Consider the following 26,433-nt stretch of genomic DNA (forward strand, 5'->3'; position numbering starts at 1 on the left):
ATACCTGTGCGTGCTTTCTTTTAATTTATAGGTTCCCGATTACTGTGTCTCTGAACTGAAAAGAATTTCTTGAATGCCTCATAATATTCCTGTCTCGAGGTGAGCCCAAGAAATAAGTATACATTGAGTGGGACCTGTCAAGTTCTTTTCTTCTCCCGCCGAGGTGTGCGCGAAAAAAAATCTAGTGACTAAAACTTTCGAAGTTCGGCTTGCGTAATCAATTATTGTGTATTTAAATGTGTATCTCGAACGTTTTTTTCCTATTGTGCAATGTTGTATGCCTAAATTTGCATGTCATAATTTTAGAGTCCAATAGTGTGTTCATCACATGTATGTGCAATATATGAGAGTAGTGCATGTTTTTTCATGACTTCGAATCAAAGATGTCCTCATATGAATTTTGAATAAAAGAAAACCGAAAAGAATGTGTAACGCTCCAATAATATCGCCACAAAGACAACAATTCGACACAAGAAAACTCACTATTACCTACATGTTTTCTTCGTTCAATTATTAAACGCGTTACTGCACACACATACCAAACGACGGGCGGCGGCCATTCCGAGGCATCGCCGCCGCTCGTCCAACTTTCGCGCCTGGTGCCATTGCCGAGCGGCCCATGAGAAGCGGCTAGCGCGAAAGTTGGGCGAGCGTCGGTTGCTGCGGCCGGCGCCTGGCGGCCTGGCCCGGCTGCCGCTGAAAAAATGACGTCAGAAGCGTCCGCGACGTCACCAACCTCCTTTCCCCCCTCTCCACTCGTTGCCATGACGATAAATGCAACGTTTTTCAGACGCCACGTACCACTAGGTGAGGATTTGGCGCTTTTGGCGCGAATTACGCGGGACCACTGTGGATGCTAGAGAGGCCGCCCCGTGTTGAAAAGCGCGCGACGCGTCAGTCAATGTTAATACAGGCGGCGTTGCTTAAGCATGCAGGTAGTCGTTGGCGAAGGCGATGTTGAGGCTTCCTAACGTTTCCGTAGGTCATGCTGAAGTAACTGGAACTGGTCCATGCAGCATTCGGGAAGCCCAGGCGGGGTCATTTCTGTAGCGGTCGGTTGGCAGTATAGCTGCAGCGGCGGCTAGCTGTGGCTTTTTGTGTGTGCGTGACAGCTTACTCACCCCGTAATTGCGCACCCCTAAACGAACGAGTTCCTCTAAACAATTACCTTTGGTTAAAGCTAGTTTTGTATAAACGAAGTTATATGCTGTCATTCAAAAGTATTAGAAATCAAAGATAAAGAGCTAGCTCTTCTGAAACGTTGAAACTGCATTGCTGATGCCGTCATACAACTATACTTCTGATGGAGGCCAAAAACGAAAACGCCCGTGTGTTCGAGATTTCGGCGCACGTTGAAGATCCCCAGGTGACCGAAATTAATCCGGAGCCCTCCACTACAGCGCGCCTCGTCGCTTGCGTATCTATAGCGTCGGCGCGTTAAGCCACATAATAATAAATCAACCAATCACAGACATTTACATACCAGTTTATTTTTTTTCAGGGCTATAACAAAATACGCTCAAATTATGCACCGTTCTTACTGGTCACGTCTGAGGGGTTGTAAAGATAAGATTGGGACCACTTCGCCTTCCACAGAAACAATGAGAGAACTAAAATTTAGGATGTCCACGTGGTATAATTAATGAATCGTTGCCTTCATATTTAGACTGCTATCATGGCTTCGGCTGGTGAAATCCTCGTTTTCTTGACGCGTGAAAAAAAAACGTTATCTCTAACCTGAATTTCGGCAATTTGTTTAGTGGGAGGTCTTATCGGTACATAGATCTGCTGTCATGTTTAGCGTCCGCCGAGCGGCACATTTGTTTGCACATAGCTGCTGGCCTTTTCTCAGTCCAGGAAGCCACGAGCTTTCGCCGCTGTTCGGGCCCATGTTAGTGCATTTCTTGACTGCTACTTAGGTGCTAAAGCCTGGAGCTCGTTCAATAGCACATACGATTTTTGCTTCTTTCCATCAACACAGACGGCGAATAAAAAAAGTTTCCCATCCAGTCGTCGCCCGCGTCGACGCATTATGCAAACATCCCCCTCGCCAGGGGCACGATCAAATGCAGAGCATTTCCGCGGGGTGCGCGCCTGCAAGTCGTATGGATTACGTATTGGTTGTTGTTGTTGTTGTAATTGTTGTCTTCCAGCGTAGACATTGTCGATGAAGTCGATGGTGAAACGTGAAACGTGCCGTGAACCCCCTGCCGCGGCTATGACGCAACGTGGAGCGGCTATGACGCAACACAATCCAACACAATCCACTTTAATCCAATCCAAATCCAAACCAATCTAAGCCAAGACAATCCAAGCCAATCCAATCGAATCCAATCCAATGCCCCTCGCGAGAGAGTGTTATAGCGCCGAAATCGCGCCACCACACGAACGCGTGATGTTGACGTTACGATCACGCCACAGATGTTAGCGACCGGAGAGCGCACGAACGACATATGTGGTTTAAGCGCGAACCGACCGCGGCGAGAGAGCGCGATGCGAGCGCCCCCACCTGTTCTTGCGCGCGAACCGAACGCGGCGAGAGAGGGTGTTGCGAGCGCAGAGAAGGCGAGGAGGACGCGGGGGAGAGGGCGCACCTGTGGCCGACGGTTGAATGAGTCAAGGATATAAGGCGCGTTCGTAACCTTCTACTCTGTGTCGGCTTTGTGGCGCAGTGGTTAGAGTGACGTGCACCTTGCGTTCCGCCCGCAGAGTCGTGGGATCGAAACCTGGCGCCGGTAAGTATTATTTCCTTATATAGTGTAGGGGGAGCGATGCGGACTACGAGCGATGCGGACTACGGACGCCAACGCGGGTGACATCGTGAGTTACTGAAATGCTCTGCATTTAAAAAGGGTTGCTTGATGGCACGACATGGGCCAGTTGCATGTAATGACTGCTATCGCGATGAATGCTCCAAAATACAGATTCTATAGAATACATATTTCCGCATAGTAGTATTAGGTCGCTTGTACGAGCAAGGGAACTTGCTGGCAAACGTTCTGCGTTCGGTGATTTTGACGTCCCAAGGAAAAAAGAATGCCAAGAGACCGCCAAAAGGGCGGTCTTTTTTACTCTAGGTACTATGCGTTGTGCGCCCGGAGCATTGATCCTTAAAGGAGCCATGAAGAGAAAATACAACTTTGTTTAATTTGAAAGAACTAGGATTCAGTATCTCACTGAGCTCCATTACAGCCGCAAGAGATGTTTTTTTAACGAAAAAAAAAAGCAAGAAGTATTTAAAAACTTTCAAATTTCGCGCCACAGTGACGTGTTGTGAGCAAAAATGACGTCATACGGGCCAACAATAAAACATAATTTTCAGTGCGTTAGGTGCACGTAAGCATTCGAGTGATGCGGTCAAATGGAACTAGAGGCCCCATTACAGACGTCCAGTCATGTGTCGTCGCGACAGGTCAGTTAGGCGGTCGCCAATCGCACAAACAAGGTTCCGTGACGTCATAGAAAAGTTGCGGGAAATTGGCTAGGGGTCGCGACTGCTCCACACGTTTTCTTTCGTATCTCCGTCATCTGTTCGTAGATTGCGATGGTATTGTTATCATTGTTATCGGAACTAAGAGGTCTTTCTAATAAGCCCAACTTGTATTTTGTCTTCATGGCTCCTTTAACCTCCTCGGCGTCGCGGTTCGTCACAAAGCTTCGTTTTTAACTTGTATCAAAAATTGCAATACCAATGAGGTCAGCGTCTGTACCAATGCGGTCAGTGTCTATGCAGGCTCGCAAAGCACGAGTTGTTTTACGCGCACTTCTTTTTTAGTCCAAAAAAGTGACATTTATTTTTGGTTTCAAGTCTAAAGAATGGCCTAAAACGTATAATAGACAAATGAAACGCGAACACGAAAATATGAACCGGAACACACAAATAGCGCGATTTCTTTCCATGCAAGTGAAATAATCGCGCCGCTATTAACAGTAACAAAGATTGAAAATGTGTCTTTCCAAATATACCACTAGCGAGCCATTATTTTTTTTTTATTTATTGGTACTGCAGGCCAATATTTAGGCCCAGGCAGGAGTGGCAACAATACAAAAATACTAAGCAAAACAGCTCTAGCATCGTCACAGACAATGTAGGAGGTGCATAAAATACATAAAAAACTTCATACAATACAAGAACAGACAGCAATCACTTCATAACTCAGTGCAGCCCTAAGCAAACAAGAAAAGACGCTCCAGTTCTTCTAAAAATTTGCCGGATTCAAACACACCTGGCGGCAATGAGTTCCACTCTGACACTGTGCGCAGGAAAAAGCTGTTTTTAAAAGCAGTTGTGCGAGCGAAAATTGGTGTCAGAGCGCCCTTATGACTGTGTCTTGTGGTCCTGGTAGTCAGGGGTTTCACAATTTGGGGGAGAGCTATTTTCAATTTGCCAGTAATACAATTATGTAAGAATGATAGTCGACTAATTTTCCTGCGTGCTTCTAATGTTGGAATGTTGTTAAGTTTCATCAAAGATGTTGGAGAATCACACCGATTATATTTTGAAAAAATAAATCTTACCGCCTTTCTTTGAATATTTTCAAGTTGGTGGGAATCTTTTTTGGCAAAAGTGTCCCAGACAAATGCGGCATATTCAAGTTTTGAACGTATACATGTGTTATATGCGAGGAGCTTTGTACTTACTGGACTGTTTTTTAATCTTCTTTTTAGGAACCAAAGCTTTCGTAGGGCGGATTTCGAGATGTCAGATATATGTTCAGACCAGGTGAGCTTATTTGTAAATGTGACACCTAGATATTTATATTTACTGACTTCTAAAACGGGGATATCATGCAGTAAGTAGGTATAAATACTAGGGTATTTCTTTCTTGTAATTCGAACAAGCACTGTTTTCTCACCATTTAGAACCATGCCCCAGCGGGAACACCAGTCATTAATACCAGCGAGCGATTTCTGTAGTGAAATATGGCTATCTTCCGACACTATTTCTTTGAAAACAATACAATCATCCGCGAACAACTTTATGGTTACATCTTCAGGCACCACATCAACCAAGTCATTCACATAAATTAAAAACAGCAATGGTCCCAGCACACTTCCCTGAGGTACCCCGGAGGTTACAGGAAGTACTTTTGATGCACGCTTCTTTATTTCTACAAACTGTTTCCGGTTTTTCAGATAAGCACTTATCCAGCGAATAACAGGAAAAGGCAAGTTCAGGCGGTCAAGCTTGTAGAGTAGTTCCGCGTGAGGCACCTTATCGAAGGCCTTGCTAAAATCGAGACATAACATGTCAACTTGGCCAGACATATCAAGAACCCGTGCCATTTCGTGTACCGTCAAGACGAGTTGCGTGGTCGTTGACATTCCCTTCCGAAAGCCGTGTTGGCAGGGGGTCAACAAATTTCTGTCATCTAAGAAATATTTTATAAAGTTTGCAACAACATGCTCCATCAGTTTGCAACATGCGCTAGTAATCGACACTGGGCGGTAGTTGGCATAATCAAATCGGTCTCCTTTTTTGTGCACTGGAACTACGCGGGCTATCCTCCAGTCATCCGGAATAACACCGGAGTTGAGCGATAACGTAAATAACCGAGTCAAAAAGGGTGCAATTTGCTCTGCGTAGCGTCGCAAAAAGTTGTTCGGAATGTTATCAGGTCCAGTCGATTTATTGATATTTAATTTAAGTAGCATGTCTAATACACCTTCTTGAGTTATCTGTAAATCTCCGAGCACATCAGAACTCATGTTTTGAAAGTCATACTCCTCTTTAGTCGAAAAAACCTGGTGGAAGTAGGTGTTAAAACAGTCTGCAATTTTCTCTGGATCAGTGACTGTTTCACTGCCAAATTTTATTTTCTCAACTTCGTCCTTGGTTTCCCGCAAATGCCGCCACAATTTTGAGGGGTCACTTTTAATGAATTCCGGTAAAACAGTATTGTAATAATTTAATCTCGCATTTTTTATTTTAGTTGCCAAACTGTGTTTTAGTTCAACAAACCTAGGGGAGCCAGCCTTGTGGCCCTTCCGTAAACGCTTCAGTTGGCGTTTTATACGTATTATATCTCTAGTGATCCATGGGTTTACATGAGATTTCCTTAGTCTTTTATCTGGAATAAAGTTTTTCAAGCAGTATTCAACTGTTGTGCAAAACTTGCTCCATAAACTTTCTACGTCATTTTCAGTGCTCTCAAGGTGTAAGTCAAGGTAGTCCATAATGGCTGTGTCGTCTGATCTGGAAAAATCTTTAACAATAGTCGACTTCATTGCTTCCTTCTTACCGCTGATCCAAGTCCAACCGAACGAAACAAGTTTATGATCCGATATTCCTTTTTCTACCTGAACTACGCCATCCCTAAAAGCTTCAGTAATAAATAAAAGGTCCAGAAGTGAATTTCCGCGAGTGCACTCCGAAACAATTTGTTCAAGGTTTTGTGATAACATTGCTTCCATTAGACAATCCGCTGACACAGACTGGCCGTAGCACATGTGCTGCCAGTCTATGACAGGCAGGTTAAAGTCGCCGGCTATAATCATATTCTTGCCGGTAAAAGTCTGCAAATGATCATACAACTTCTGCATAAAGGAATCATCAGCATCCGGTGGCCGATAAACTGCACACAAAATAAACGCTCGCTCACCAAGCGATACTCTCAGACACAAGCTTTCATGACTACTTATTTGTTCCTCGACGCTTACATCGATACCACGTTTTGCCACAACAGCCACACCACCTCCGCGAGAACCCCTATCACGTCTGAACAATTGATAACCCGGAGGCACAATTTCACAGTCAAGAATCAAGTCATGTAGCCACGTTTCCGTGATAACGCATAGATCGGGATCGTAAAGCATCAAAAGGTTTTCTAGTTGTTCTGTCTTGTTAACTATGCTCCTGGCATTAAGATTAAGCAGAGAATAATGCCGCTTCGTTTGGCGCTAGCTTGAGGAAGGATCTTCGGGACTGCAGTCTTGGTTTACTGGACTGGGAAGCTTGTCCTGCTTTGGGAGTGCCTTTCGGCCTCCAACCACATCGTCCCAAACAAAAAACTGCCCGTCGATACTAATTTTATCGTCGACTAACATTATCTTTTTGCCCAAAGATTCGTCTCCTTCCGCACTAGCCTTAAGTAGTTTCCGCTTCCGGAGGGTGTCCGCACAGTAGTCATTTTGAATGTATATTCCGGTCTTTTTCAGGTTTGTTACGTTTTTAAAAAGAGCCAGCTTTTCTCCGTAATCATTAAAGTGAAGAATAATTGGGCGCTTTGGAGTGCGAGTACCCAAGCGGTGAATTCGATCTACTGAAGAACACTGCACACCCAATTTCTTTAAAAATACTTCATTGACAACCTTTTCACGTAAAACCAATTCAGTTTCATTTGCTTCTTCAGGGATTCCGAACACGATAAGATTTGCCCTCCGGCTGCGGTCTTCTATGTTCGCCAGTTTCGCTCGCTGAGCGTTCATTTCGTCCTGAATTCTATCTACCACTAACTTCAGGCTTTCAGTATCACTGGCACTATTTTGTAATTTTACCACATCAGTTCCTAACTGGTCAAGACGTTTGCTAAAAACTTGTATTGTTTCCTCGGTTCTCTGAAGGCGATTTTTGATATCAGAAACGTCTGTTTGAATGGATCGTTGCCCATTCATAATTGCTTCGAACATTTCTTCTATGGTCGGCCCAGGGTTTTCCTCTATGTCCCCACAGAGAAGCAGACCACAGACACAAAGGCAGTCGTAAGCAATACTCAAGCACTTCCGTGGGCACGGCAGAACAACTATAAAGCGATCGTCGCTACTAAAACAGGAACCTTCACGAACCTGAACGAGATAGAACAGACGCATGTTGAAAGGCCTGCACCCAGCGCTTGCGCCGTGCCCACTGATGAAGTCCACTTGCGGTCGGTCTTTTATACTTGGTTCTGTTGACGTCACGAAGCCAGAAGTCGAGAAGGGTTCAAAATTGACGGCAGCGCTCCCTACATTTTCGGTGCCGATGCCAGATGATCCGAGGACCCTCGTGGCTGCGCAGGGTAAAGCTGTTCCATTGTTTATCAGCAGCAGCGCCTGAACGAGATAGAACAGACGCATGTTGAAAGGCCTGCACCCAGCGCTTGCGCCGTGCCCACTGATGAAGTCCACTTGCGGTCGGTCTTTTATACTTGGTTCTGTTGACGTCACGAAGCCAGAAGTCGAGAAGGGTTCAAAATTGACGGCAGCGCTCCCTACATTTTCGGTGCCGATGCCAGATGATCCGAGGACCCTCGTGGCTGCGCAGGGTAAAGCTGTTCCGTTGTTTATCAGCAGCAGCGCCTGAACGAGATAGAACAGACGCATGTTGAAAGGCCTGCACCCAGCGCTTGCCCCGTGCATTCACTATCCATATTCTTTCCTCTAGAGCGTTCCGTTTAATATTTTCGTGTTTTCATTCCTTCGTCCATGAGTGTACATGCATGGCTAAGCGCTAGCCCACGCATGACCTTCGGAATTCCGGTGATTGGGCAGGGGCGGTGCTAGACCTGTGACAGACATCAGCCGTTCACCTTTCGAAGAGCAGGAGCGGGAATATTTGGTTCCGAATGGATTAATGCGATCGGGAGCCAGACGTTTTCTTGTTGACGTTTGAACATTAACTGCCATAGGAAAAACGAGTACTCGGCTACGGCATCATAGCCGTTCATCTTTTATACTCCGGCAGGCGAAAAGAGGTTGGCCGCTCGGAAGACGGGTACATGCTGCTCATCTTGTGATGGCCGGCTTTCAAAGAAAAAAAGAGTACTCGGCAGCCGCAAGCTTGCCGCACGTCTTGTGATCAATGTTGCGGGAGCAAGCGCCGTTCCTCGGCGGCGGCTGACTTACCATAGAATTTATAAGCAACCCGCGCCGGGGAGAAACCGTGGTTACGGCAAACCAGTGAAAGGCGACCAACATATGAGCATTGGCTGCCGAAAACATTCCGAGGTGACGGCAGCCGGATTCGTACCGTCCATTTTATTATCAACGGCAGCCAATTCGTTGCCTCTTGCCGAGCATTCCGGAGAACAGCCATAGGTTGGCCGGTCAAGAAACGGCCTTTCCGTGCTGCCTGGGTGCGACCCTCTAATCTAAGTGCAGGATGTGTTGGTTGACTACTTTCTGCAAGCACTCAAGATTTAGAACAAAGTTGAAAAAAGTGTTGCAGGGTCGCTTTAGTTTGGCCAAGACAAAATATTTGCACAAAGAAACCTTCATTATGACTTTTTTATGCCGACTTGATAAGGAAACGAAAAACGAGCGCAAAAAATTAACAAAAAAAAAACACGCCTGCTTTTTTCCTTCGAACCCGCTTGAACCGGTTCGAACCGGTTCGAACCGGAACAGAATGATGGTCTGGAACCGAACCCGAACCGAACCCGAAAGGCTTGAACCCGAACCCGAACCGAACCCGAAAAAATTCCGGTTCGACACCCTGCCTGCCGGTTGCATTTGCTGCTAGGCTCAGCCATCACATCTACGACACCCAGCTACCACATCAGGAGCTAAGCGGACCATTATCATCATCTGGACTCCGTCCCATGGCGATACCGAATTGAGGGGACATTCCCGAGCCCATGGCGTCGCACGCGAAGAAGCTGACGCCCGTGCCATGGTATCGAGGGATGATGGTCCATTAGAACGACTGGACGCCGCCACCCCGCTCTCCACCTTCAAGAGCATTTCAAAATGCTATTGGGAGTGTAGAGCGCCGATAAGGAGAGAGAGACGGCATAAGACGTCTTGCCACAACAGGAACCTCATTTTATTCTCTGCGCGTGGCTCGGACTGCTCACGAAAGCACCCGCGGTAGACGATGATGATGATGATGATGGAGCGTATACGATGTTGGTGATGAGCGCTTTGTGGTGATGATGATGATGCCGCTACAGGAGCAACGGCGCACTCTACCACCACCTCACCATTTGCTAGACAAGGGGGAAAAGCCAAGTGGCGCATGCTCCAAAGCAACTCCTACCCAGCACCATCCAAACTGAACGTGCTCTACCCCTCACCCACACGCGCAACTGCCAACAGGCCCGCGGCACCATCTACCACATGGTCCTGGTCAGTCCCAACCATCCGGCACCTCAAGACGCCGCACGACAGCGAGAGCACCTCACCCTGGAAGACATCCATCAAGGCCTCGGACGAGAAGGGTCAGCGCAGGCTGATAATACCCTTAGCAGGTGAGGCGTGGCCAGTGTGACCCCGGACGTTGGGACCAGCCCGGCATGACCAACCGAAGTCATCTGACGGCTTCAATAAAGTCTGTTCCTCTTCCTTCTGATGCAGGTGCTAGGGAACGTGCCGCAGCCAATGGAAATTCCGGAAACGGCTTTTCTGGACCCCCAACCGAGCCAATATAGCAGCGCTTTCGCGATGAACTCTGCGTCGAATAGAGACGAATAAATGCACGGCGTTGGCAGGAGCGGCGCTGCTAACGTGGCCCACCTAAGGCCCCTAAAATAACGCGAAAGTGAAACGAAAACAAAGAGGGGCTTCGTCCCGCCTCAGACGAGGCGCACAACTGGTCTAAATATGATGCTGTGCATCATATTTAGATTGGCTCGATTATGTTGACAAAGGCAGGGAAGGTCATACCCGCGTAAATGTTTTTCTTGTCTCCGATATCATATGTGCACTAAAATGCGTTTTAACAGCCGCCGTTAGCGGGGCACAACACGCCTTCTCCTCTCTCTCTCTCTCTCTCTCTCTCTCTCTCTCTCTCTCTCTCTCTCTCTCTCTCTCTCTCTCTCTCTCATTCACACACGCAACTCTCTCAAGTTCTGTATACTTATAAGCAATAATTGGGTATAAATTATACCCATAACTTTCTTTGGGTGCTCTAGTTTTATTGCGGCCAGTAAAGCCTCTACTGCCGATCCCATTCGACCTCGCCTCGGTTTCGACCATACGACTCCCGTTCTCTCTTTTGTTTCGGCGCCATTAGCCCTGGTTTTGCACACGATTGGACGACTTCTTTGTGGAGATATAGAAGGCCACATTTCGCAGCCCCAGGCTCGAAGGTAGAGATTATACTCCCGTTTTTTTATTTATGAAATGCATAGCTTTAACATTACACCTTGAAAAGTGGCAGCTCTGAAGCCTTCGCCGGCCCGCCATCGCTGGTACGCGCCACGCAAGAAAGGAGAACGAATGCATTTTGTCACGAAGGGCTAAGACACTGGCCAAGTCCCTTGAGTGGGCATGCACCGTTTTCCTCCCGTCTCGCATGCCCTACCCGCGTGCCAGTTTGCAGAACTGTACTGTCAGGTTTAATTCTTCGCACAACAGTGGGCGTCCTGCTGCATACAGAACAAGGCGAGCTCGGGCGCTTTTAACATGACTACGTTTAAACGGTCGACATTATTTATTTCGTAATTTTCGTCATGCTAAGACGAAAGACCTCCTCCCAGACTCGCTTGCTGGGAGGAGGTCTTGCTGCGGAGACTTCGTGATAAAGTGGCCCTCTCTCGGGCTGTGACCCGGGCGTGGCAACCACTATACCATGCCCAAGTTAGCAACAACTGCCCCTTCTGTACGGCTCCTGCCGAGGAGGCTGACCCAGAACACCATTTGTGGACGCTCCCTTCATTGGATGAGGCGAGAACTCGACACCTTCGAGGCACAGGCCTCCACCCTGGCAGACCACCTGACCTCCATCGGTGAATATGAGGGCTGCACCACCGCTTCCTTCTTTCGTTCCTCCGAGAAACGGGAGCCAACATATATACCTGTAATGTAGGCTTCATGCCATAAGGCATACTGTCGCAATTAAAAAAAGGAATGCATTTTCGTTAACCTGGCAGCAGTGCGTATTTTCTTGTTGAATTTTGAATGTACTATGACTGTAAACATTGTCTGTCAGAAATAAACTGAATTGAATTGAATTTTGTCACGAAGGGCTAGGGCACTGGCCAATTCTCCCGAGTGGGTATGCACCATTTCCGCCCGTGTCACCCGCACTGCCCACGCGCCAGTGTTCGGAACTGCGCTGCTCTGTCAGGTTTAAGTCCTGACGCAACAGTGGTGGGCGTTATGCTCAATGCAGAACCAGCTCATATCGGACGCTGTTAACATGAGCTGCTATCGTTTAAACGGTCGTGATTATTTGTGAGGTAACTTTCTCCGCTGGGTTAGTGGCTTGTCTAACCTTACCTAGTCCGAGTATCTGCGGACGTGCCTGTTTCGGTGGCTGTGACATTGCGACCCCTTGTGAGCTACGTGCTTCGCCAACCTCAGTTGCTGCAACGTTGGGTCGACAGAGCCCACTGGATAGCACGACCGACCCTACATCGCCTCGGTGTGTTCCTGCAACACGGAATTGTTCCAATGGCGGACTCCAGGGAGTCATTCGCCGTCGACGATAAGGGTGACCCGGGCTCCCCAGTGAGCGAACGGAGTAGTGCAGAGGCGATACCGGTTACACCCAGCGACAGCAGCGGCGTGAGCGGCGATATGACAAACCCGTTTGAAGTGGATCCCGGGAATCTTACGCAAACATGCTCATCCCCGTCGATGTTCCTGTTAAGAAGCCCAGCGACGCCTGAGTTGGACCGGTCGTTCCGTTGGTCCATCGAGCAAATGTCTGTTCTTTGGCCAGTCGACATTGACGAACACGAACTGAGCCATCAGCAAGCGGATGGGAGTGACACGGTGTACGAACAGCGGTGCCAGGAGGCCGTCGAAGTGTTCTTCTCCCAGAACGAGATCGTGCCGTCTCCACAGGGGTCAGTGGAAGAGTCAAGTTTCCTGCCAGCAGGCGCGAGCAACGGCTGTCCGAGGCAGACCACGACTGCCACCGTGGGCACCCAAACTGTAGTATCTGCGCCTCCGGATAGTGATTTGCTCCGAGTACTCCTCAAGTACCACACGTCCCGCGTCGCCCATGGCACGCAGGGGACCGCTGCCGGTCCCAGCGCTTGGCGTCTTTCCGCACCGGGCCAGCTCGTCTGCAGCAACGTCGCCGTGGAGAGGGCGCCGACCCCCGATAGGAGCAAGACAGAGTGCAGCCTCCTGTCGGGCGCCGCCATAGAGAGTCCTCCTGCTAGCGACGGGCATCAGTATTCAACTCCCATTGGCCCATTGAAGCCTGAGTCCCACTGGAGCCTGACACCCATTGGATTGGAGGGCCATTGGAGCCGGCCCGCAAACCCCGAGCGTGACAGCGCGCAGCGGTCGCCCGCCCACCGCCAGGATAGGGAGCAGCTCGAAGGGCAGCACAGCAGGATGCAAGTCGACTCGTCCGCTGGTGAGCTGACATGCGAGGAGTCCACCATCGAAATAAGCGACCCAACAATGCCTAGGGCTCCCGAAAGCTCGGACGACATGCTGCTCTCCCCCACCGCTTCCCACTCGCCACGTTGACGGATGACGAGCCGAACAGAAAAATGGACAAGGCCTCAGCGTTGTCCTAGCTGCTAAGAAAACAACGAACTGACTGCTCATACCTACGCCCATTTTTTTCTCTGCTGGCTGCCCCTACAGGCAGTTAGATCTAGCGCCGCAGACAGCTAGATTGTAGCCCTGAACGTGAGACGTGAATGCACCTGGACTGAATCGGAAGGACATAACAAAACTGAACGAGTCTGAAGAAGGGTTTTGACGTGAGTTTACAGAGTTAAAATGAAGTACTTGGTCTGAAGAAGGGAACAAAATAAACTGTTTGTGTTCCTTTTTTAAATGCAGAGCATTTCAGTAACTCACGATGTCACCCGCGTTGGCGTCCGTAGTCCGCATCGCTCCCCCTACACTATATAAAAAAGTAATGGTTACCCGCGCCAGGTTTCGAACCAACGACTCTGCGGGCGGAACGCAAGGTACATGGTACTCTACGCACTGCACCACAAAGCCGACACAGAATGGAAGGTTACGAACACGCCTTATATCCTTGACTCATTCAACCGTCGGCCACAGGTGCGCCCTCTCCCCCGCGTCCTCCTCGCCTTCTCTCCGCTCGCAACGCCCTCTCTCGCCGCGTTCGGTTCGGGCGCACAACAGGTGGGGACGTGCGCAACACCCTCTCTCGCCGCGTTGGGTTCGCGCTGATCAACAGTCGGTTCGCGCGCAAGAACAGGTGGGGGCGCTCGCATCGCGCTCTCTCGCCGCGGTCGGTTCGCGCTTAAGCCACATATGTCGTTCGTGCGTGCTCCGGTCGCTAACATCTGTGGCGTGATCGTGACGTCAACATCACGCGTTCGTGTGGTGGCGCGATTTTGGCGCTATAACTAGGGTGCCTCGATGCGCGCCCGCTCCGCTGAGGGTGAGGACAACCGCGTCGTCTGCTAGCGCGACCGCCATTTTCTTGCATCCGCTAGGCGCGGGGCGCGCGTTTGCTGCGTGACGCGCCTTGATAGTGCTGACCTCGCGAACAGTGTGGGCTTGATTTGGCTTTACTTTTGATATACATTCTTTTTCTGTGATAGATGAACAGAAGAGTAAGGTTTTGTTGAAGGATTCTCTATTTTGAGGTGATTAGCGAAGGTATGCTGAATGCTTTTCTTTTTTTACGATAGGTGACACGGCGGGAAACTTCTCGCCGTCGTGTCATACCGGCGCCGTGAACTTGCTGTCGTTGCGTTTACATATAAACATAGCAGAAAATAGGCGGAGTACACGGAGGAAGGGAATTGCTGCATATTCAAGTGCGAATGTCTGGCACGCTTACAGCCACTGAAATTATTATTCGGTACTTACATATATAGGATTGCCTGGCGGCAAACTGTGTCATGCATGCAGTGTGCAATCTGAACGTGATCGATTGATTGGTGATGTTTAACGCGCCTACGCTACATAGGCGATGAGGCGCCGTAGTGGAGGGCTACGGATTAATTTTGACCACCTAGGAATCTTTAAAATGCGCCGAAATCTCGAACAAACGGGCGTTTTGTATTTTCGTCTCCATCAGAAAAGCGGCGCCCGCCGCGGCCGAGAATCGAACCAGCGTCCTTGGGCTGCAATCTAAACATAAAGGCTTACGCGGATGTAGGAATAATCATTTAATACCTTGAAGTAAAAATACACTATGTACAAAGTGATGAACGATATCCTCCACTGCTGATACATAATACATTATGTACAAAATGATACAAACACACTTCACTGCAGTTATAATACAGGTAATGATGATTACGCTCGAATGTTTTCGAACTTGCTTTTTGAGGTTTTGAATTGGGTTCTTAGCATGTGTGTAATGTTCTTGAAGTACGGTGTATCTTCTTTCTAGGTCTGCCAACTGCTTTTTCAACTCAGCACAATCCCTTTGTGTCTCACTAGCTGTGAGTTTCATCTGCCGAGCTTGGAATTCCGACATTCAAAGCTTCGACACCTGGGCTGTTGAGTTCGAGGTTTTCCGATGGCGTCTCTTGTGATACCGTGTGAGTTGACTCGGGGAGCATTTCCGCTGTCTGATGATGCGTGAAGTTCTTCAGCGGGGTTGTCCACCTCTTCATTGTTGGATGTGGGTTCAGGCTGCGTTCTGTCTCTGGGTGGCTTTCGCTGCTTTGGACCGATTTCCTAAGTAATGTACGCACTTATACAAAAACACGCAGTGAATGAAATGGTAAATGCCGTCCTCTGATTGGGAAATACGTTGGCACAGCATTTGGCTTCAGCTCCCTCCATCCATCTGCCCGGTTTTGTTCAAAACAGGATCCTTCAAAGTGAGCCTGCACGATAAATTGTCAATATAGGTGCCTTTTTCTCCCGAGAAATAAGAATAAATGACGTGAAATCAAGCAAATCGAACAAACTGGCATCCATGCGTATCGGCTCACATCCGCACATGATTCACAAAATAGAGGTGTAATTGGCACATTTCTTTTCACCTCCATGCGCTACTTTTATGGCATGATAAGCGACAATCAATGTCTTAAATATTATAATTTTTGCGCACAACAATATTTATAACAATCCTTAAGTTCAGACAACACGGAGAAACACGAGCATTACGCGTCGCCTGTAGTTTTACGCTTTGGGATATATCATTCACACTGCCAAAAAATGGGCTTTTGGTGAAGTAAGCGTGATGCGCCGGGATGACGCTTCGGGACTGAGACAGGTCGCACACCTTTTTACAACGAGCGCCTTATTTTGTGATACAAAGTGAAATGACTGAAGATGCAAAGCGCCACACGTTTTATATCGGCCGTTTGCATCAATCAAAATATAAAAAGGCCGCAAAAGCATGATGAAACCTCCAACATAAACACGTAAAACCGTGCGTCTGGTATCAAGAAACAGCCACACAGACAAGCTTACAATAGCCCCAAATGGATTTGGCACTGCTGGGAAGCCGGGTACTTACACTGCATATGCCGGAGTGCTTCGTCGGCTGCCACTTGTCCCGCTTGATCTTCACCGCCCACAGAAGCCGCCTTTTTGGCTCTCTAGGAAACGAAAACATGCTCCAGAGATTTTTAGCGCTGTTAGAACACAAGGGAACGCAGAACCCAGGCATTCTGCAAAGAGACTTTGTGAAGAGCGCCGCTTTTCGCGCGCCTAGCGGGGGAGTCGACGGGGGCGGGATGCAAGAAAATGGCGGCGGCGCCTCCCGACAACCGGTCTTGGCGGCGGCGACCCCTTCAAAGAGTGGCCCACCCTCCGCGGAGCGGGCGCGCATCGAGGCACCCTAGCTATGGTGCCCTAGCTATAACACTCTCTCGCGAGGGGCATTGGATTGGATTCGATTGGATTGGCTTGGATTGGCTTGGCTTGGCTTGGCTTGGATTGGTTTGGATTTGGATTGGATTAAAGTGGATTGTGTTGGATTGTGTTGCGTCATAGCCGCGGCAGGGGGTTCACGGCACGTTTCACGTTTCACCAGCGACTTCATCGACAATGTCTACGCTGGAAGACAACAATTACAACAACAACCAATACGTAATCCATACGACTTGCAGGTGCGCACCCCACGGAAATGCTCTGCATTTGATCGTGCCCCTCGCGAGGGGGATGTTTTTTTTTTTCTTTTGGGGATTTATTGCCGCGTCTCAGCACAAAACGAATTTATTAATACTCTGCCGACCTATCCAAGACATGGTTTTTCAACCGTTTTGAATCCATTTTCTTTTGTTTCTTTTTACTCTTGCGCATTTACTCTGCTTTCGTGATTGAATGCTGGCCGTGTGTGGCGTTTTCGGTGCGAGTATTTCTCGTTTTATGTGCATCTACGCGCTTATATACCTCCCAACGGCGTTGAAAAGCCCTCGTCGTGTACTGTCAGTGGGGCCGGAGCCACACTCAACCTTGGCAACTTATCTTGCGCCGATGCTTAGGTATTTTGACAAGGCCTGAGAAAGGAGGAACAGAGGGGGGAGGGGGGCAGTGCAGAGGGGGAGGGGGGCAGTGCAGAGGGGAATGGGCAAAGAATGACCGTTCATCTGCCCTTTTATTTCTCCCGAGGCAGCCGCGGCATCGCGGGCATTCTATACAGGTTAGGATTGCGTTAATGAAGGGGGTCAATGTCGGCCAAACTGACGCGTCGCTCCGCAGAGCCGCATTGATCTGTCAACCGAGCGAGCGATTAAAGAGCATGAAGGTCGAGAGGCGATGACTGTCACGGCCGCTGATCGAGGGGCCATGGGACTGATTGATTGATTGATTGTAGGGTTTAACGCGCCGACGCAACGCAGGTGATGAGGCGTGCCGTAGTGGAGGGCTCCGGATTAATTTTGACCTCCTGGAGATCTTTAACGTGCGCCGAAATCTTGTATACATGGGCGGGCCGTGGGACAGCCTTCCAGAGAGCTGCCTTCGCAACGATGCCGACGTTGCCGGAGCAGTGTTGCGGTGTTACCACTCCATAATTGGAATGACTCTGGATTCATTCCACTATTTCGGATGCCGGAATGAAGTGAGGAAAAGGCTTGGAGGAATGGAATGGGAATAGAATTAAGCGCCTTTTGCCCTAGAAATTTACACCATATTCCCGCGAGGGGAACCATGGGGTAGATGCAACGCACCGGGGGTTGCCGTTGCGTTTCCGTTATGTCAGCGATGTCAGCGTGTGGATTGCTGTTGTTGTGTATCCTATTTACGCAGCATGTTCACCCCCGATGCGTCGCATCTACCCCATGGTTCCCCTCGCGGGAAGATGGTGTAAATATTTAACCGAGCGCAAGCTGCGCGCTAACGCACAGCTGGCACGGCGACAGGAGCGAGTGCAGCCGAGCGCAAGCTGCGCGCTGACCGCGCTGACGCACAAAAGGCGCTGCGGTGAGAGCGGCGGAGCGCGCAGCTGCCGCGGCGAGGAGAATTGGGGAGGGATGCGGACTACGCCGCGACAACGACGCGGGACAAGGCGAGTTAAAGAGATGCGTTGCATCTAAAATGCAGATGTTTAGACGACGGCGCCTTCCTGCGACTTAAAAGGAGCCATGGAGAGAAAGCACAAGTTTGGCTCATTCGAAAGATTGCCTCGTTAGAACCATACTGACACCACTTTCAATGCAAACTTCGCTCAGATAAGCTACATAATTAGGAAAAAAGGAAACAACCACGTTACCCACTAGCTCATTTCTCGTGACAGAACCTATGTTGTCATACTAGAATGCTCTGCGATTGGCGGAGGCCGGCAAAAGTAAACGCAAGTTAGGCAGGGCTTACCAGTTTGCATAGTGAGCTATATGTCCGTGAAACATACTGCGCATTCATTTTATGACACTAAAAAACGGTGGAGTAAACGGTTGAAGTTCCGAACGAACATGCAAACATGTACGCCAACGCGTACGAAACTACCGCCGGCCGAGCTGGACATCTCGCCGTCGCGTAGACGAATTTTCTGGTTCGAGGCTCCTCGGGGCCAACGAACCGTTCTACTAGCACGCACAGCCGCGACCTTGCTCGGTATTTTAATTCCTTGACAGGAAGTTGGCGTCACATCGCCAACCAGCAAAGGTAAAAATAGAAACGAGGGGAGTAAGGAACAGCAAGCAGCGACGAGATAGTGCCACTCGTCGCAGAAGTTTCGGAATGGTGGTCGTGTTGGCTTGCTGCTGTTGTTACGAGCTCGTTTTCAGTTTACAACCACTGAAAACTTCAGTTTGTTCGAGTACTTTACAATAAAATTTCTTTGCTGCGTCCTGAAATGCTTACGTAGTACAGGAAAATCGTCGAGGGAGTGCGACATCCCGCCGACGAAGAGATCTCCTTTCATGCGCTGGCCAACGACGAACCTCGGCGAAGCAGGCTACGTGATTACGGCAGGGACCCTTACGTTAGCTCACTCCTGGGACATGCGGCCTCTCGTCGCCGACTTCGTCAAATTGCCGTCAAAGTGCTCTGAGCTTGGAAAAAAAATTCCCTACACACCGCGCATTGGCGCTCGTATCTTTCTGGTCGGAGCAGAGAGCTCGCGCGAACGGCTTTCCATACACGACACCGGCCAACTGGCATAAGTGATACCGCTACTGAAATTGAACTATTATTAACCGTAATAAAAATACGGCACATGCGTACCAGTCTGTATTCGTCCGTTGCGACGGGGCTGACGAGGCAGCGGTGCCGACGGCTTGGCGTTCGTCTGTTGTGGGTATCGCGGAATGGTCGCTTTCCGGTCCACCCGAGTATCCCACAACTCCTGCCGCTCGTGCATCTTACAAGAATTGAGCGTTCAAGGGGTGTGAGGTGGTTAAATGCAAGCCCGAGCTCCTCGGCGAGAGCTTTGTTGTCCGAATAACGCGATTCCATGACTAGGGCTGCGGGTGTACTAGGTTTTACTAGTATTTTTAAAATGGCCGCCGTCTAGGTTTCGGCACGAGTTCCGGTTTCTGATTGATTACCGCGTGTGGGTGCTATATGGAGTCGACATACTAAGCATCTGTTTCATGTACCGGCTCATATGACGCCATTGTTCACGTCACGAACTGTACAATTTGGCGGGAGATTTTAAAATTTGGCTTAACTTGCCTTATTTCTCAGTTAATAAAGCATCGTGCGCTTCCGGGAAAGTGCTTGGGCTACTATGAAACACCTAATCTTTCGAATAAAACAAACTTTTGTTTTGTCTAATGAAATGAAATTAAATGAAAGTGAACTGTTGCTCCTGGTTCTTCGCCGTTCGGAATAGAGGCAGCTCTCTTGCTCGCCGCTTGTTCACCACGCTACCTGCATGACGGAGGCAACGGAGCTCGGTTGTGGGACGCCTTCGCCAATGTAACAGTGTTTAGGTTAATAATGCTTAGGCCGTCAACGCCGTTGTCACGATGGCTACGACGTGCACTCCGCTGCCCCCGTCGTTACTTGCCTTGATGCGGATGTTTGAGGTCTACACGAATTTTTATTCATGCTCCTTCTTTCGAGCCAGTGCGTGACCGAACAGGCGCTTGTTCTCGGGTGCTAGGTTCTCATTACCCATAAAACTTTATTCTTGGGGAAACCAAGTGAAGTCGTAGTCAGGCGAGCTTTTTGTGCGTTGGAATTGGGAGAGTGATAACATATTGCCTTCGGAGTACGCTGCGGGGAACCTAATAATGCTGATAAGCAACGCACTTCATCCAATGTCGCTCAGAAGTTGGTACATCTTCGCCTGTTGATGCACCAGAACAGGCGAAAATGAGCATCAGGCAGCCAACTCGAGTATATGATATCAGAGTTAAAATAAAAGAAAAGAAATGGACTTGGGATGGTCATGTATAGTGAGATAGCTGAAATGACAGCTTATGGACCACCAGGGTAACAGAGTGGATACCGAGAGACGGGTCCAGTAGAAGGGGAAGGCCAACAACTCAATCTAGGGACGAAATAGGGAAGTTCGAGGGCAAAGAATGGACTCGAGCAGCACAAGACAGGAGCGGGTGGAAATCGAAGGCAGACGCATTTGTCCTGCAGTGGACCTAAGTAGGTAGTTGTTGATGATGATGATCAGGCAAGTCAGGGATAAAAAAGCGGCATGAGCAGTCCAAAGCGTGAGGCTCAGTTCAGCTGAATCATTTTGCCGGAACATGCGTCCCGTCTGCCAAGGCTAATCGATTTTTGATTACGCATTCGCGACTTCTTCTTTTCTTTCCATGACTTGTTACGGACACATTACTATTATTAGAATTTTGCCGTACTTGTAATGGGGAGCAAATGATTTTCCTCCCGTAATTTTATTCACGGTGTCGACTATAAATCAACTGCCTTTCCAACTACGCAGAGGATACGATTGCTCTTTCGTAAGGAAATGCAAATATCCCGAATCATTGCGCTATGTAGTTCGGTCTCAGTGGATTAATTAAAGCTGTTACTTAAAATAAATAGTGCTTGTTTCAAGGCTTAGTTGAAAAAGGTAGGCCCGACCTCGGTGAAAAAAAACTCTTGGGACGCCTAAAGCAAACCTGCTGTGGTTTCAGAACGCCAAAATGCAAAAAAAGACGTTATATTGGCGCATCTAAAGTTTTAAGGAAGATAAATAGGAACCGAGAAAAAGTGTCCTTAAGAATAAAATAAAAATTATTATCATTATCGTTATGCCATCATTTTCATCACTACCATCATCGTAATCGGCGATTGCCTTGAACCCCTTCAACCTCAGAACACTTCCGAAGCGTCTGCTCTAAAGAAATGAAGCATTGTATTATGCGTACCACCATCAGAAGGTTTGTTGGCTTCGCGACAGCTTCGCTGGATATGTCCGCTTTCGCAGGGTCGGGATGGTGCCTGATTTTTTATTCGTCCAGCTTTCTGCTGGTAAGCATGACAACGATAATTCATTTTCCATGGCGGCACTCTCTTTGAACCGCAACGAAGTCAAGCAGTGGAAAAACCTAGTCACATTTCAGTGCATCCAGCCAGCTGCAACTTTGAGCGAGCATCAAGCCAACCTTTCCGCGCTGCTTTCCCCTACCGGGTGGTTGCTGCCTCTTTTCTCGCTTCTGCGTTCGGCTCCTGTAAGTTCGCTGACCGTTTAACCTTGAATATGTTGTATTCCTGCCTGCTCAAGTATCTACCTGGACCGCAGCAGCCACTTGCGTCCTCAGGGATTACACCAGCTGTAAATTTTTGCAAGTAGTTTGGATTCTCGCCGCTTGTGGCTATTGTGGTGCGCCACGTGCATCCAAGCGCAGACGTGGCACCTGTACGTGGAACGTGGCAACTTCGTAGAAAACGTAGCAAAGAACACAGAGATGGCGTCGCGGCGTAGTCTGCAACAGAATAATCAGCCACCGCTGAAAGGTGGACAGAGTTAGGCCTCCTCCTTTGGGAGACGTGCAGCCGGAAACGGTGCGGCCGTGTCGGGTGCCCCGAGCCATCAGCCCTTGGACGCAGGGGACAGCGGCATCAACGAGCTGCGGCGCAGGCTCGATGACGTGTGCTGCGACGTCGAGTCAATCAAGGAGAAGTTCGTTGAACTCCGTACGGTGAGCACTATACATGACACAGTAAAGAGCGAAATGAACAAGATGAAGGAGGAGTTCGCGGCGGTCAACAAACGCATCATGGAAAAGATGGAGGGGATACGCGATTACCTCACGGCCCCGTGCGAGCAAGTTCGAGTGGCAGGTGAAGAACTTCTCCAAGCTCAAGGACCAGATGCTCGAGGGCAAGGCCAAGTCATTCTTCAGCGACAACTTCTACGTGGGCATCCATGGCTACAAGATGTATCTCGGCGCTCATTTCAACGAGAAGAACGAAAAGGGCGTTTATGCGTACATCACCAAGGGCCCCTACCACCGGACGCTGCAGTGGCCCTACATGAGACGCAGCACGTTTGTCGTTGTCGACCAGAAGACCAACATGCATCACAAGATGGCTGAGGTCGTGCCCGAGGAGCTCAGTCGCAAGCAGGAGCGTTGCTTCTAGAAGCCCACGGACAGCCCCAACGAGGGAATTGTATTCACAGCCCTGATGCCCCTCGAAGAGCTCGAAGATCCGCAGAAGGGCTATCTAATGAACGACTCTTTCCTGCTCCATTTCGTCACCAACGACATATGAGACAGCTCTCCGCCGGGATGCAGATGTGCAGCGGCGCATGAGCTGCCGCATCAGCGACCGCATCCTTGTGATTCTGTCCATCTGGGAGCGAGCAAAATTGAGAGGGGGTGAGGAAATCTGTGCACACTAGCGGCTGTCAACGGTTCTCGCGTTCTTCGCAGTGCTTGCTCGGTAGTTCAAGGTTGCGCGAGCACGTGAATGTCGCGGAGAACTGAATTGTTTACTTTTTTTCTTTTCCTGTGCCCTTTTCTTGCGGACCTTTTTCTTTTTGAAGACGATAGTCTTTCTTGGGCTACTTAAACCCAGAAATTTTGGTCTGTCTGTATGTCTGTCTGTCCGTCTGTCTGTCTGTGACCCGATTCAGCCACCCGGCCAAAGCAAAACAATGCCTGCTTTATATAGTCACAGCTAAATCTACTCGTCTAAGTCCGCTGTAATGTTCATACTTGTCAACATTGTTAAAGAAGAACAAGACATTACGCAAATATAAGACAACAAATTAATACAGAAGTGATATTTGCAGTGTTCCTTTATAAAAAGTCATACATGCTTGACTTTTGCGAAATTAAATGCTTCATCAACTGCAGAACGAAAATTTCCTCCGCCGTCGCCTGCTGTCACCCGCGCCACTATAGCTTCTGTCGCCATTTTAAGAAATCAACCGGCAAAAGTTACGAAAGGTTCCACTATATAGGTTCCACGTTCTGCTTGCAACGCACGTGGAGTAGGGAAACGCGGTTCTATAAACGTTGAAGTAGGCCGCCTCGATTCACGCGCGTCTTCGCCGTACGGCAGCGTTGGCATCGAGACACCCGGTTTGGAGAAGTGGAACGCGGGAAATTTAAAATGATTTAAGCAAGCCTGTAGCGTCTTTACATTGGGAGGAGCGCGACGCTAGAGGAACAACATGAGAGGTGAGCGGGAAAGCGAAGGGAGGCATTTACTTAGCAAAAGTCGATAAAGACTATCGTCTTTTGACGACATTTGCAACGAAAGGAGCAGATACGCGGCCAATTTTTCACGGACTTCCGGTTTGGCGCTCGCTCTCAGAAGCCACATTTTTCTGAGCTCCGTGGAATTTCGTGGTTTTTTGCGAATTTCTGCGGTTTTAGTTTAACGCCTGCCCTCAACTGGATCGCTACCGACGCCCGGAGGAATCTGACCACCAATTGGGATACCGTGTGCTGCAATCATGGCTACGGACCCGGTCTCGTCATCGAACAGGGACTAGGCCTAACACGGCAAGGCACGTGCAGCACGAAGTGCGTCGGGCGGCGGGCGTTCGTTCGCTCGTCTCCTAAACAGTGATGGCCTCCGCGACTGCACCAACTAGAGGTATCAGCGCTACGTCCACCGAGGACCAGGATTTCGGAACAGCTTCGAGCGACTCTGATGCTCCGAGCAAAACGGGGAAATCCAAACCCCGCTCACCCGAAGAGTTCACTGCACGCAAAAAGAAACGAGAAGAGAGAAGGCGACTTCAGACCGCGTCACAAAAGAACCCGAGGCTGGTGAAGTTGTGCAGTGCAGCTTTGCCGCCTTTCACCGCCACGACATCGAGGCAGACCGCAACGGAATCGACCCAGCAGTGGCCTCCCCTTACAGCATGACCAGTCAGCCGTGGACGGGGAGACCTACCTTTCCACGCCCGTTCAGGTACTTCAGACGAGTGACTTGGGGGCTGCCGTGGGTGCAACCAGTATGTTAGTGGGATACATAGCCCCAGCACGAGATCCCGACCGTGAGGATGTCCTAGATAGGACTTGGGCCACCGTGGCTAAAAAGGGGGCCAAGAAAAAGCTCGGCATTACCATACCCACAAGCCCCACAACTACAGAAAAGAGAAGTGTCGCGTACAAGCAGGCTCGTGTCACGCTCGGCGAAAGTGTCATCCGCCTCGAGCCCCGTGAGAAAGTCGACGTGACAAGGATACCACCCGCGGATCTCTATAGGGGAATAAGTGGTGCCGCCCAACACAGGAAACTGCTCCCACTTCTCAATATCAAGACATGCTGGTGGTCCAACACCATTCTGGTGAGAACAAGCGACGAGGCGCAGGCGCTACGACTACTGCGCATGTCGGCCATTCCGCTCAACACGCGACCGACCTTGCCGGCGAAAGCATACCCAGTTCCTAACAACCAAATCTCGAGAGGGGTCATCTTCAACTGCACGCCCGACGAGTCAAATGGCACGCTTATGACAGCGTTGCAGTGTGAACTTGCTGACATCTAGCAGCCCGAGCGATGGGACACCGCGGCACGGTACTTATCACCTTTGCCGCTCCAGTGCCACCCAGAACCGTCGTATACTGGGGGCAGACTCGACGGGTGGAACAGTATCAACCAAGAGCCCTCGTATGCCGAAGGTGCCACATTCCCGGACACAAGAACACCACGTGCCCCGCCCAGCGCTCTGTCTGTTCTGGATGTGGAAATGCGTCGCACACCCAAAAGGTGAGGAATGCCCACATAGCCGTACCCCCGAGAAACAGTACTGCAAGCAGTGTAAGGCCAATGGTCACCTCGCCCTCGCTCCTACCTGCCCCGAAAACAAGGCCTACGAGGAGAGAAAACAATTGCAGCTCAAGGAACGCCAGGGGCGCAGCCATCGTCGCCTTTCGCAGTCACGGCTATCGACGGACAAACCAGCGGACGCCGACTCGCATTCTCGAACCCGTTCACTACCAAGGAAAAGATCGACGTCGCGCGTCAGCTTCCGATCGGCATCAAGTATAAACAACAAAGGTGTAGAAGAGATTTCGTGCAGCCGTCAGACGACAGCTTTCGCCAACATGAAGTCCAGCTCCACTCACGACGTCACTGACTACACGACCGCCATCTCTGCGTCGTCCGAGAGCAGCGACTCCTGCAGTGAGGCGGGAGATAAAGGGCGCTCAAACAACAGGCGCAGACGGGGACGCAAGAACCGCCGGAAAAAAAAAACATCAGCAACTTCAGGGAGCTGTGACCGCCGAGCACCACGCCGCAGCGTGGCAAGGTGGTATTATTACGTGGCGGAACACACAGTCGCCACTCGATCTTAGTGCCGAGGTTGCGCAGCTGGAGCTTGAGTGTGAACAAGCGGAGGCGGACCTTCAACGGAAGATCCAGGCGATCAAAGACGAACACCAAGAACGCATCAAAACGCGACGACGCCGAGTACGGGAGTTACAAACAAGAATCAAGGAACAAAAGCAGGTGGGGCGGCTTCAAACGACTCAATCTCTGGGTCACTCATCCGGAAAGCCAACAGGGGGGCACTCATCGCCGGAAGATTAAAAAAAAAACCCGTCGCTCTTAATCTGGTTCCATATAAGTTCCAGTTAAAAAGACGGATCCACATATTTTATATGGATCCGAACGAAAAAATAACTGGAACGAGGCATATAGGTGGATCCTATCTGGAACCGTCAACTTGTTTTCATTATGTTTGTAGTTTTTATCTGTAACCGACTAAATGGGGTCATGCGCTGCCGGCAGTTCCATTTACTGTTCCACTTATGTTCCAGTAAACGATTTCGGAGAGTGCGTTTGTATA

At 49.5% G+C, this 26,433-nt stretch overlaps 1 pseudogene; it reads left to right on the plus strand.

Moving 5' to 3' along the window:
• The first annotated feature begins 21,611 nt into the window (after nucleotides 1-21,611).
• LOC144157292 (TNF receptor-associated factor 1-like) lies at nucleotides 21,612-22,893 on the plus strand (annotated as a pseudogene).
• The last annotated feature ends 3,540 nt before the right edge of the window (nucleotides 22,894-26,433 follow it).

Source organism: Haemaphysalis longicornis, unplaced genomic scaffold (assembly GCF_048455015.1).
Source record: "Haemaphysalis longicornis isolate Haplotype H1 unplaced genomic scaffold, Haemaphysalis longicornis Haplotype H1 scaffold_1, whole genome shotgun sequence".
Lineage (NCBI taxonomy): Eukaryota > Metazoa > Arthropoda > Arachnida > Ixodida > Ixodidae > Haemaphysalis > Haemaphysalis longicornis.